Source organism: Octodon degus, unplaced genomic scaffold (assembly GCF_000260255.1).
Source record: "Octodon degus isolate 3935 unplaced genomic scaffold, OctDeg1.0 scaffold00014, whole genome shotgun sequence".
NCBI classification, from domain to species: Eukaryota; Metazoa; Chordata; class Mammalia; order Rodentia; family Octodontidae; genus Octodon; species Octodon degus.
Window position 1 is genome coordinate 15012048 of NW_004524590.1, and position 14294 is coordinate 15026341.

The 14294-nt window shown below is 38.5% G+C and overlaps 1 pseudogene; it reads left to right on the forward strand.

Moving 5' to 3' along the window:
• The window catches only part of LOC101561462, a 14671-nt pseudogene extending 6045 nt beyond the window's left edge, over positions 1-8626 (forward strand).
• The last annotated feature ends 5668 nt before the right edge of the window (positions 8627-14294 follow it).

Consider the following 14294-nt stretch of genomic DNA (forward strand, 5'->3'; position numbering starts at 1 on the left):
GATATTAATGTTATACTCTTGTTTAAAGCCTAAGCTAGCCAGATGACATAGGTAAAATCCCTTGTACTTTAATCTTTTCACTGATAAATACAGAAGATCAGATAATTTATAAAGATTCTCCAAAATTTAAAATGACCCATTATTCTAAAGTAAAACTGATGGATCTAAATAAATGTCCATATTTTATTCTTTATATGGCTTGGTTATCTTTGAAAGCCTGCATAATATATGTATTACTTATATATAATGTATTTGGCTCAGTCTTTCTACTTAGCCAGGACTTGTAGTAATCCTCTGTTTCAGCCTCCCCAGTGCTGTGATTACAGGCATGAGCTGTGCTGTCTCAGTGGCCAGCTCAGCACACTGGGGCAGGGCCGGCACAGCATGTGGTACCAGGAACGGATCCCAGGCTCTTGTGCCTGCCTAGGTAGGCACTTAGATCACTGAGCAATCCCCATGGCCCTTTTAAAATTAATTTTATTGATACATTTCAAATATGCATAAGGATCACATTCATCATAGTGAATTTATACCTGTACATGCTCTGTCTTGATTTTCTTATTCCCATTCCCTTAGTGTCCCATCAACTTCTCTTTCTCTCCTTGTTTAAAAAATAACACTTTGTATTTTTTCCCTTCTTTTCTCGAATTTTTCTTTTTTCTGTGAGACTGACTTTGGCAATTGTAATAAAAATTAGTTAGATCTAGAGAGCAAAATGTTGTACAAATTCACTGGGCTGTATAGGGTTAAGTTGCTGAACACAAGGATCTGAGACTGGTGTAAAGAGCAAATATAGCATGCTCTGAGGTCAAGGTAACTATAGTTGATGCAGCCAAGCATGTGGGTACTGACACTCTGTATTACAGAGTAATGAAATGGCTGACTGTAGTGATGAGACAGTTTTCATAATTGGCAAACTTTCTTACTCAGAGAGTCTTTGAATTGATTCCCACAGTCTTGCTTGGTTCTCACACTCACTTGCCTCAGTACCTCCTTGCTTTGTTTGCAAACCAAATATATGCACTACCTAGAAGAGTTCTTTTCTCAGACCCCAGGGTTTCATGAATTCTGTTACAGGATTTTGGTCCCTCTGGAGCCCAGAATCATGTAATTTGTTGCTTTTATTTAAGATGTTCACTGTTCATTTGTTTTGGAGATAGGGGCTAGGACAAGACCCTGGCAACTGGCACCCAAATCAGGTACTTGAAATCCTTGGATGTAAATATTTACTATAAATGAGTAAATACACTCAGAGTAGGATACATTCCTGAGAAGGCCTTCACAGGAAGAAACTTCTTTCTTTGAGAAGAGAGGAAAACTAAAGCCTTCCACAAGGAAGAAGGACTGGTGCAGAATTCTCCAAGCACAGCTCTTCCAACTCCAATTAATCATTCATTGCTTGCAACTAAGAAAAAGAAAAGGAGAAGACAAGTAGAATAATTGAGACACAACTAAGCTAGACATCAGTGAACAGTTTGGAAACTAGAGCATAGTAAGTCCCAGGAACACAGAATGCCAGAGGCAGACTAAACAAGTTGACCTCTTGTTCAGTTGCTTATCCAAAGGTGTCTAGACTTGGTTTTCCTGTCTGATAACTACAGTACAGAGAGCTCTGAGAATGTTGTTTTCCCTGTTCTTGGCAGAACACTGAGACCTTGCACTGTTGACCCCATTATGCACTGTCTCTTCTTTGTTCTTTGTAGGAAAAGATGCAGGTCACAATATGTTGTTTTTGACTCTATCAGAGGGATGCATCACACCTGGTCCCAGCTTTCCTTTCTTTATATGTCTTGCCTCTCTCATCACCCCCTCTCAGGACCCATAAGCTGCATGGAGCACAGCAAGTCATAAGGAACTTAGTTCCTGCACTAAAGTACTCTACATTTTTAGATACAACAATGTATGCTGGTGGTTTATTGCAACTGCATACTGCAAAACCAGGGTGATCAGGTTCAATCCCTCTATGGAATCATGTTAAAGTTGATGCTATATCCGTACCCTGATTTGTTTATGTCAGTGTGATCTGGGACCATTGTCTTCTGCATAGTGACAGATCATGATAGAGTCTCCTTGATGGAGTGGAGTGACTCCATTGGTTGTGTTGCATCCTCTGTTAGTGGGTCAAATTCGCTCTACGCCTTTGGATGTGATTGTGACTTGGATCTTGTTGGCAGGTAGAGGAAACTGTAAATGAATTGCTATCTCTTCCAAGATTGAAAGATTTAATGTAATTAACTTGCCAGATGGTGGTTTCATTTCGAGAGAAGTAACCATGTGAACTGCTGAGCTTTTATCTGCATCTTGTGGTTAGAGCAGCAGAAATAGTTAAATCAACTGTAGGAAGTCAGAGCTGTTGCTGTGACACCCATAAATAACTTCTGTCTGAGCCAATAGAGTTACTTTATAAATCATTTCTTTGTGCCAGTACAATTTTGACCAATACAGCACCTGGCTACTGTGTATTAAGTCATTTCATTTAATTGGCATTTAGATCCTCCATTGTGTTATATGTTCTCTGGTATCTGCATAAACATAAAGAGTTTTCATATTTCTGACTATTCCCATAGGTTCATCCATGTCTATGTTATATAGTCTCCCAACGCCTTTGACTAACTAGTCTCTGAATCCACATAAACTCCAACATCAGTACCTTTATATATACAAAGTAGAAGACTGGATATACTGTGTGAAATCTTGCACTTCAGGAGACTCCTTCCTAACACTGTCTTTCCAGCCATCCGTGAGTAGAGATATTGTACAACTTTTTGGCCTTGTCCATATGTTTCTGTAGAGTTTGTGCATCCATGTAAAATTCTTGGACTTTCCACCTATTACCAGTGGATCCTGTGTGTTCTGCCATGCAGCTTTTTGTATGATCTGAGAAAAGGTCGTGGGGGAAAACAGTAGATGTTATGGTGGAGTAAGATGCACCTTATGCAGAGTTTATGCATGCTGTATCTCCAGACTGCAATTCAGGACCACTTAAATCTCACCTCTGGTTACTTCAGGACCTGTTCAGTCTATGAGTTTGTCCTGTCAAAGCTCAGCTCATAGTAGCCAGCCATCTCTATAAGGTCTAACTGGTATGTTGGGAGCAAGTTTTTGAAATGTGTTGAGCTCCTTGTTTCCACTGTTTTAGAATTTACTACAGAATAATAAAGGCTTATATTGTACATTATTCTGGGCCTTGCTATAAACTCTAGATTTTTTTTCAACACAGATATATCTAATATGATCCCACAAGATCCCACAAATTGAGTGACTTCTTGCACCACATCCTGGATTTGCTGCAGTATTTGCTTATTCTGGGCATAGTCAAAACTTATGGTCTTAACTTATCCTCAAATGTATGGTTCAGTTGAATTCCCAAGTGTCTCAGAAGTCCACAATGTGCCATACTTTCTTCAGAGTAGTAAGAAATACAAGCTGAAATTGTTTAGCTTTGCAAAGAATATTATATATTATTAACCATCCCTATAATTCTGTGCTGGATCTGACATACTCTCTGAAGTGTTCTTTTTTTGTTTGTTTGCTTTTGTTTTTTTTTTTTTTTTTGGTGGAACCGGGGATTGAACTCAGGCCTTTGTGCTTGCCGGGGAAGCACTTATTCCACTGAGCCATCTCCCCGGCCCCCAGAAGTGTTTCTTTTAATAAGCAATTATGCTCAAGTTTATCCCCTATCCTTTCAGAAGCCTATAATCCCTATTTGTATCAGGTAGTCTATATAACCATATTTCTTACATTCAACTATTGTCTTTAGAGAAAATATGCTAAAGACTTCTCAGTGATTCTGATATCTTTATCATTCACATATTCATTATTTTGGCAAATGAAGTAAGTCTAGAAGGTGAGTTGTAAACTTTTGGGTGCCCCAAACTTCACAGAATCCACCTTAGCATGTCCCATTTGATGGTCACATTGCCTAGCTATTGTACTGTCATGATGGTTTATGCATTTCTGTTTTATTTATTGCAAAATGTTGCATTTTTCAAGCTTTCAATAGCCATACAAGCACTAGTTTATTCAGTTTCTATGTATTTTATTTTCCCTTTATTAACTTTTTTGAAACAGGTCTCAATGTGTAGTCTAAGCTGGCCTTGAACTCTCTGTGTCCCAGGCTTGCCTCGAGCTCATGGCAATTGCCCTGACTGGGCCTCCTGCATGCTGGGATTACAGACATGTGCCATCATACCCGGCTTCCAAGCATCTTTTTCAGTGTGTTAACTTCTATACATTGGAAGAGAAATTCCACTTAAATAAATTCATGTTGGCAACAAATTATAGATTGAATCTAGGTCCCAGAGGCCTCACTGATGCTGTGATGCTACAAGGCAATATTAGACTGGCATATAATCACCTCTGTCCTCTGAATCGTCCAAACGGATCCTCATCAGCATAGGATCCTCATAAATGTATGATCATCCTGGACCTCTAAATCATCCTATACTCCTTCTAATCATTGTGTGTGCCAAATAAGCAGTGACTGGCTCAGAGTGTCATTGTCTCTACCATACTGACATATTGACCTCCCAGCCCCTCTTTTATGAACTACTAAATTCCTCTCTGCTTTTTGCTTATCCTTCCCAGTAGCCCTCATACAGGCATCTGGATATGTTGACTAGGGCCCTGATAAGCTTGTCTTTCTACAAGTTCACAATTCACCCCTCCTCCTTTATGTGTCACTCTCAGAATCCATTCTTACATTCCTTGTCCCTGTTCTTGTCTATGTCTTGGCTAGTTCTAAAGGCATCCAATGATCAGTTGTTTGTTTGTTTGTTTGTTTGTTTTTCCTTCTTTTTAAAATCTAATACTTTCCTGTCTTACATTGCAACTTAGGCCAATTTAATAGTCATGGGATGTGCTTTTTATATTTGAGAATTTGGAAAGCAGAACGTGGTTCTCAGTTCTGCTCCTATACCCTGTCCACATCTCTCCTAGCAAATTAATTTAGTATTCAGATTTTTATTCTTATATAAATGCCTTCTATCCTTAATTCCTCTTATCCTGATATATATGACTAGGTAAACGTGAAGTCCCTTATGTCCCTGCTAAGTTTTTACTCCAGTGAAAATCTGGATATAAAAATTATCGTACTGTCCACAGATCTGTGCTAAGCATACTTAAGCATTTAGTTTAATGCCTATTATTGTCACTTAATGAAATGGCATTTGAAATGAGAGAAGTACATGCAACAGGAGATTAGATCATTGTATTACTTATGATCTTATTCCAGAATGTACTTTAAATCAATTTTAATGAATAAAGTTAACTTGAATGTGGAGAATCTTTATTATTGACTGCATCCTTTCTTGTCTCAGGAATAGTCCCAACTCCTTGAGTGATCACACAACACAAGGGCCTATAATTTTATGCATGAATTCATACTGTAAATATAGATGTTGCACAAAAAAAGTTAAATGAAAATTTTAGTTGTTCTTTTATTAATTTTTTTAATGGGGAGATGGCTCAGTAGAATAAGCACTTCCCTGGCAAGTTCAAGGGCCTGAGTTCAACCCCCAGTTCCAGGAAAAAAAAAAAAAGCAAGAAAGAAAAGAAAAAAATTTAAGCCAAAAGTTTAAACCAGGGACAGCAGTAAGTAGGAGCTCTGTGGAGGTGGCAGCTGGTACCTGGTAGTGGCTACAGGGACTTCTCTGAGATTAACTTCCAGTTGTCGTGACTCCTTCCTTCCCCTCCCTCCCCCTTTTTTGTTTTCCGTTCCCCTTCCCTTTCCCTCCCCGTCCCCGACAACCAGGTCCTGAACAGGAAGCTTCGAGGGCAGCTGCTGAGTTCTCCGTGAAGGTTTTTCATTTCTCCCATCCCCTCCCCTCCCCACTCCATCCATTAATATTATTATTTTGAAGATTCTTCGTTGTCAAGTCGCCAAAGTGGAGAGTGCGATTGCAGAAGGGGGTGCTTCTCGTTTCAGTGCTTCTTTGGGTGGAGGAGGAAGTAGGGGTGCACCTCAGCACCATCCCAAGACTGCTGGTAATAGCGAGTTCCTGGGGAAAACCCCAGGGCAAACGCTCAGGAATGAATTCCTGCACGAAGCAGTATAGGAGATGACAACTTCGCAGCAAACAACTCTGCCGATGAAAAAGAACGACACGATGCAATCTTCAGGAAAGTAAGAGGAAGATTAAATAAACTTATTCCTGAGAAGTTTGACAAGCTATGCCTTGAGCTCCTCAATGTGGGTGTACAGTCTAAACTCATCCTTAAAGGGGTCATACTGCTGATTATGAGAAAGCCCTAGAAGAGCCAAAGTATAGCTCACTGTATGCTCAGCTATGTCTGTGATTGGCAGAAGATGCACCAGACTTTGATGGCCCAGCAGAAGAAGGTCAACCAGGACAGATGCAAAGCACAACATTCAGATGCCTCGTAATTTCCAAATTACACGATGAATTTGAAAACCGAAGCAGAAATGTAGATGTCTATGATAAGCGTGCAAATCCCCTCCTCCCCGAGGAGGAGGAACAGAGAGCCATTGCTAAGATCAAGATGTTGGGGAACATCAAATTCATTGGAGAACTTGGCAAGCTTGATCTTATTCATGAATCTATCCTTCATAAGTGCATCAAAACACTTTTGGAAAAGGAGAGTCCAACCCAAAGATATGGGAGAGGATTTGGAGTGCCTCTGTCAGATAATGAGGACAGTGGGACCTAGGTTAGGCCACAAAAGAGCCAAGTCTTTAATGGATCAGTATTTTGCCCGAATGTGCTCCTTGATGTTAAGTAAGGAATTGCCAGCAAGGATTGATTTCCTGCTGCAGGATACTGTAGAGTTGCGAGATCACCACTGGGTTCCTCGCAAGGCTTTTCTTCAATGGACAAAAGATGATCAATCAAATCCATCAAGATTCAGTAAAAGATCTATGAGTCTTTATTCCTGCTCCTATGGCTCAAGGGATGAGAAGTGACTTCTTTCTGGAGGGATCGTTCATGCCATCCAGGATGAAAATGTATAGGGACCCACTTGGAGGATTTGCTGATATGTTTGAACAAATGCCAGGTAGCAGAATTGGAACTGGTCCAGGAGTTATCCAGGATAGATTTTCACCCACCATGGGGCGTCATCGTTCAAATCAGCTCTTTAATGGCCATGGAGGACACATCATGCCTCCCACACAATCACAGTTTGGAGAGATGGGAGGTAAGTTTATGAAAAGCCAGGGGCTAAGCTAGCTCTACCATAACCAGAGTCAGGGACTCTTATCCCAGCGGCAAGGACAGTTGAAGGATATGCCACCTAGGTTTTCTAAGAAAGGACAGCTTAATGTAGATGAGATTAGCTTGAGGCCTGCTCAGTCATTCCTAATGAATAAAAATCAAGTGCCAAAGCTTCAGCCCCAGATAACTATGATTCCTCCTAGTGCGCAACCGCTATGCACTCAGACACCATCTCTGGGACAGACACCTCAGCTTGGTTTCAAAAATAATCCACCACTTATCCAGGAAAAGCCTGCCAAGACCAGCAAAAAGCCACCACCATCGAAGGAAGAACTATTTAAACTAACTGAAACTGTTTTAACTGAGGATCTGAATAGTGGAAATGCAAATGAGGCTGTCAATGGCGTACGAGAAATGAGAGCTCCCAGACACTTTCTTCCTGAGATGTTAAGCAAAGTAATCATCCTGCTACTAGATAGAAGCGATGAAAATAAAGAAAAAGCAAGTTCTTTGATTAGTTTACTCAAACAAGAAGGGACTGCCACAAGTGATAACTTCATGCAGGCTTTCCTGAATGTATTGAACCAGTGCCCCAAACTGGAAGTTGACTTCCCCTTGGTGAAATCGTACTTAGCACAGTTTGCAGCTTGTGCCATCATTTCAGAGCTGGTGAGTATTTCAGAACTGGCTCAACCATTGGAGAGTGGTACCCACTTTCCTCCTCTCTTACTGTGTCTTCAGCAGTTAGCTAAACTACAAGATTGAGAATGGCTAACAGAACTTTTCAACAAAGCAAGGTCAATATGCAGAAAATGCTCCCAGAAATTGATCAGGATAAGGACCAGATGTTGGAGATTTTGGAAGGAAAGGGACTGAGTTTCTTATTCCCACTCCTCAAACTGGAGAAGGAACTGTTGAAGCAAATAAAGTTGAATCCATACCCTCAAACCATACATAAATGGATAAAATATAATATCTCTCCTAAACTTCACATAAATAAAGGATTTGTTAACATCTTAATGACTAGCTTCTTGCAGTATATTTCTAGTGAAGTAAGCCCACCCAGCAATGAAACAGATTCTTTCTCTGCTCCTTCCAAACAACAGAGCAGGAAAAACAACTGCTGCTTTCTTTCAAGGCAGTGATGCAGAAATTCCTTCATGATCATGTGGATCTACAGGCCAGTGCCCTGTGTGCTCCGCAGGTGACTGTTACAAAGCAACTTCCCAAAAGGCATGTTACTCTGCTTTTTTGTTCACTTCTATGACATGGAAATTATTGAGGAGGAAGCTTTCTTGGCTTGGAAAGAAGGTATAACCCAAGAGTTTCCAGGAAAGGCAAGGCTTTGTTCCAGGTGAATCAGTGGCTGACTTGGCTAGAAACTGCTGAAGAAGAAGAATCTGAAGAAGAAGCTGACTAAAGAACTAGCCAAAGCCTTAAATTGTGCAAAACATGCTGTTGCTATGATGTAACTGTATTTGACCTAACCACTGCAAAAATTCATTCCACTATAATGTTTTCACAATATTTAAAGCAGAAGCACGTCACTTTAGAATTTCCTTCTGCATAAGTTTTTTTTTTTTTTTTTTTGTAGTGTAATGTCTTAATCATAGTCTACCATCAAATATTTTAGGAGAATCTTTAATGTTTAGATAGTATATTAGCAGCATGCAATAATTACATCATAAGTTCTCAAGCAGAGGCAGTCTATTTCAAGGAACTTTTTCTATGTCAGTTATCATAGCCTGTTTTAAGTTAGAAAACTGAATAGCAACACTGAATACTGTAGAAATGCACTTTGCTCAGTAATGCTTGAGTTGTTACAATATTTGATTATCCATTTGGTTGTTACAGAAAAAATCTTAACTGTAATTGATGGTTGTTGCCGTAATAGTATATTGCCTGTATTTCTACCTCTAGTAATGGGCTTTGTGTGCTAGATTTTAGTATCCTTCAGCCTGGGCAAATGCACAAGTCTTTTTAAAAGAAACATGATTTACTTGCACAACACTGATCAGTTTTGAGAGATCATTAATGCCCTTGAAGTGGTTTTTGTGGGTATGAAACAAATGGTGAGAATTTGAATTGGTCCCTCTTATTACAGAATTGAAATTAAGTCTATTTAATTTATCAAGTCATGTTCATGCCCTGATTTTATATACTTGTATCTATCAATAAACATTGTGATACTTGAAAAAATATTTAAACAAAGAAAAAATACTACACGCAAAGAACCAAAAACAAAGACTTTCTTCTTACTGTTCTTGCATTATGGCATAACAAAGGATCTCATAAGTAAAGAAAAGATACAGCACAGCATAGACTTATCCTACCAAAGGCCTTGGACAGCTGGGGCAAGCTTACCTCAGGCCATAGGACTGTGAATCAGTGAGAAAGACTGTTTTGTGTTTTGGAGGACTTATGGACAGTGTGCTTCTTGAAAAACATGGGGAATAAAAACAAGATGGAATACAACTGTATCAGTAATTTCAGATGGCATCCAGATGCCTAAATTATATTGCCTTTGAAGTGTTTTTGGAAAAATGAAGATGATAAAAGGTTTTTTAATTTTATTTTTATTTGTTTAGCAAATATTTGGTAGTTTCATATCACATGCCATGTGTTATGCTAAATCTGAGATGCTAGTTGAGCAATTAGATATGTTCCCTACCCTTGTGGCAACCTACATTATGAAGCATACCAAAAATATATATTCAAACTTAATTCTAATTTTCAAGCTCTTTTTGTGCAACTAAACTTAAATTTAGGTCTATTTACACAAGAAAATGGCTACTTTTAAAATGTAAAATAGTTAAAAACTTTAAATCTACAAGAAGACAAAGTCATAGTTAATCTGTCACTTGCTATGTAAGCTTGAGCTACTCACTTTGACAAGTGTACTTTGGCTGACATTCCTCTGTATAATATTAAATAAGTGTGATTGTTCATTTTTATTATCCTAGTTCAAAATATTCTAATGGGCACCATTTTGTTATCTTCTTAGATCACTACTCTTACTTTGTCTTTATTTTTTCCATCAGTACCTGAGAAAGAAAAGTGTAAAGAAACAGACTTTCTGATTTGCCTTGGTCCATGACTTTAAATTGCTATGCTTGTTACCAGCTTTCTTGCCTGCTCAGCACTGCTTTATCAATCTCCTCAGTGTGGTGTCTTTCATTCATATATATAGACTGAAGGTAGCTCAAATTCGTTCTTGCTCCCTACATCAGGAAGTAAATTTAATTTCTCATTCCCTTCAATGTGAATTGGATTGTGACTGCCTCGCCATGGAGCATGGTGGAAGTTAGACTATGCGTTGCTTTCAAAGTCTAGCAAAATCTGCCCCATCTTTATATGAAAGCTGCTTCTTACATCATATGCTTTCCGAGGCCAGGAGCCGCACTCTGAGAAGCGCAAGCCACCTGTGCCAGCTGTTATTTGCAGCTGACCTAGCTGTGTTCACAGCTTAGTACCAGTTTGAAATCCAAGCCACATGAAGGAGTCATTTAGGTTCAGCAATCTGTCAAACATTCAGATAACATTTGTATCAGCTATAACTCTTACTTCTTAGTTGAGTCTATCCATCCTCAAAAAATTAGGTGAGAGATAATTATAATTTACAGGAATAAGCAGTGGTATTGGAGACAGGTAGGGTTTTTTGGTTGTTTGGTTTGTTATTTTTTAAATTTTTTTATATTTTAGAGAAAGGTCTACAGGGTGTTCGTGGTCTCACTACTAAATCAGACTCGTAGTGATGTTCCTATTTAGAGCCTCTTAAGTACTGGGATTACAGGTGCATGCCACCATGCTCACTCTCAGTTGCTATCTCAGTGCACCCCGGGGGCAGGGCCGGCATGGCAGGCCGAGGGATAGAATTCTTGGCCCCTATGCCTGCTTGCACGCTGTGTAAACCGCTGAGCTATTTGACTGGCCCTAAAGGTTATTTTTGTTTATGCAATTTAAGCACCCTCAATAGCTTTTTTGTTTGCTTGTTTTTGTTACCGAGGATTGAACTCAAGACCTTGCGCTTGCCAGGCACTCGCTTACACTACTGAGCTATCTCCCCATCCTTGGGACAGGTAGTTATAATGCAGAAAAAAATGCAAAAATTGGATTGACAATTAGCTTAATATTCATAATTTTTGATAGATCTCTCAACTATACAATATTCAATACATGACGTCTTGCTTTCTCTGACTTCTCTTATCCTACTTGCTGGATTGTTTCTTCCATTCTCTTCTTACCCAAACTCTTACCCTACGAATGGAATGACCTTAAAAATCTTACTTCAGTGCTCGCTTCTGCAGCACATATACTAAAAATGTCACTTCATCATGGTAAAGTGATCATTCAGATTTAGAGAGTTATTATAGTTCTATAATTTGGAAAGTCACTTGATTTAGTTTCAATTTAGTTCTAGTTATCTATCTTTAGAGAAAAACAGTGTGTTTGTCTTAGTTATTTTTTTGTTGCTGGCACAAAATACTCAACACCCAAAGTTGTAGGAAGAAATATTTATTTCAGCTCACAATTCACAGAGGTTTCAGTCCCTCATAGACTGGCTGTTAGTCAGGGTGGCATGGTACACAGGCATTGCAGAGAAGATACAGTTCATAGTGAGAAGGGAACTAAACAAGCGAACAGACTTTCATAGCTTTTCTCCCCATATTTTTATTGAGAAACAAATAGCTATGAGACAGTTTCAAACCAAATTGGTAGGACAGTTTCAATAATTAATACATTGCATACATGCTTCCTAGTGGTTAATTGCTGTACAAGATGCAGACATGATATCCTATTTGCAAACATTATTAGAACAAATCCCTCTATTCATTAGGAGAATGTAACTATATATCCTAACCATTTTGAATACACAGGCACAAAATGGGCATTCATCTGTATCCCCCTTTTCTGGTAAGTTCTGTTATTTGAATATTATAGGTGTGTTAACTCAGCAAAATATCCTAAAAGAGTCCAGTAGTCCATAATAGTACTGAGTCTTCTGCTTCACTGGCAATGTCAGAAATTGTAGGGGGCCTGCCCCTTAGCTCAGTTCTTTAAGCGGCTGCTTCAACAAAGCAGTCAAGCTCAGGTTGCTGTGGTTCAATCCTCACAACTCAAGCCAGCCAAATCTGCCCTGAAGGCATTCGGAGCAAAATAAAATAAAAAATAAAATAAATAAAATAAAATAAAATAAAATAAAATAAAATAAAATAAAATGTAAAGTAAAGTAAAGTAAAGTAAAGTAAAGTAAAGTAATCCTTCTGCCTTTTGGGCTGGGGAGATGGCTCAGTGGAATAAGTGCTTCCCTGGCAAGCTCAAGGGCCTGATGAGTTCAATCCCCAGTTCCGAAAAACAAAACAAAACAAAACAAAAAAAAGAAATACTAAAGAAAAATAAATAAAAGAAATTGTTGACCCGAGTCCCCTACAGTTCAACATAACAGCATGGCTTTACTTCTTATACTTCGTTTTTATACTTTTCTGCTGGATGGTTAAGATCAAGGAAAAGCAGGACCTATCATAGCTTTTTGACACATGTTTTATACTGTATCTAAGCTACCAGGATTCAGGAAGGTGCCAAACAAATCAGCGGACTGATTTTATAATCACATACCCGTAATCCCAGCATCACACACTCTTGACCATGCCACCTCTGAAAAATGCCTCATCTAAAACTGCATGAGGCTTTGGAGGTACATCTAGACACATGCTATAACAATGTCCCTGTATGGTTGTGGAACAGATTATAAAAGAAATGTAATGTGTGTCACCTAGCACTTTACTCTTGGTCATAGCTAACAATATGAACTCAGTAAATATTTACTCCATTTTTATCTCCATCCTTAATTATGTTCATATTGATGACTGTTGTATCACTTGTTCAGGCCAAGAAGGTTCATTTGAGATTTGGCCAGCTCCCAAAAAGTGAAGAGCAGCAGGTATTGCTGACATGCCTTTACAGTGACATAGGGAGAAAGGTCGCTAAGCCCCACCTTTGTATAGCACAGAAGACAAAGTGGGAAAATTACCCAAAATTCACATAATGCAGATTGCTTGTTCATATCTTTATCGTACAAATGCAGGTTATCTACCATGTGTTGATGCTCTAGCCAAAGAAGGCCTAGAGCAAAATGATTGAGCTTTGACATCTTGGGTAAACACACCACACAATGGTGTCCTTACAGAGTGACATGGATAGCTACTATCTGGTCCCTGCCAGTCCCAATTTCCTTCACACACATGGGCTGAGGTTACTGAAAACATAAAATCTTCAGTGGGAGAAATTTTCTGTAGCTCATTAGGTAAGCCCCTATCTAAAAGAGTCTGATTATGGCTTTGAAAAGAAATCCTCCCATGGTTGTTTCTAGATATTGATTCTAAACAATGGTTTGTTCAATTAGCACAATTTGTATCAACTCACAGAGGCACTTTTACATATTCTCACACTGTTGCATGTTTACCCAAAATAGACAAACTAATTACTTAAGAAAATTGTCAGTATTTATAGAACTGGGCATTATAAGAAAAACAAACTGAAAATGTGAAACAGAGGATGAAAAAATGCCAAATTCTTATTTTGTTTCATTTGTAAAATGTTAATAGAGTCTTTAATTATTATGGAGTTCAGCACAAGTGAATGAATAAGTATTTTTGCCATATTTAAAAAGGGGAAATGAATCTTCTCTGGACTAATTATCATGAATTCCTAAAACCTAAGAAATTGCGGGTATACTTAATGTAGCTGCTCACTGTATAATCCACATGGAGAAGATTGGTGTGCAGTAGAGGAGTTAAATGTTTTAAGAAGTCACTTAATCAAATTACGAAGAATATGACAAATTACATTATGAACTAAATTTTCTTTAAAATGAAATAAGAGAAAGGTATGGAATTTAATTTGACTCTCCATTAGCTTTTACATTTTTACTTTTCCAAAGCAAAATACTTAGAAGAAAGGCATGGGGATGGGAGATGTAAAACAGGTTTTTCAGATACTAAGGAAACTATTTTATTTCCCACAAGGATTACTTATGTAAATGATAATTTTACCTTTCTACTGATGTTCCAAAAAGTAGAATGAGAACTATACTTCTTTACAGCATAATTTGGGGGTGGGAGA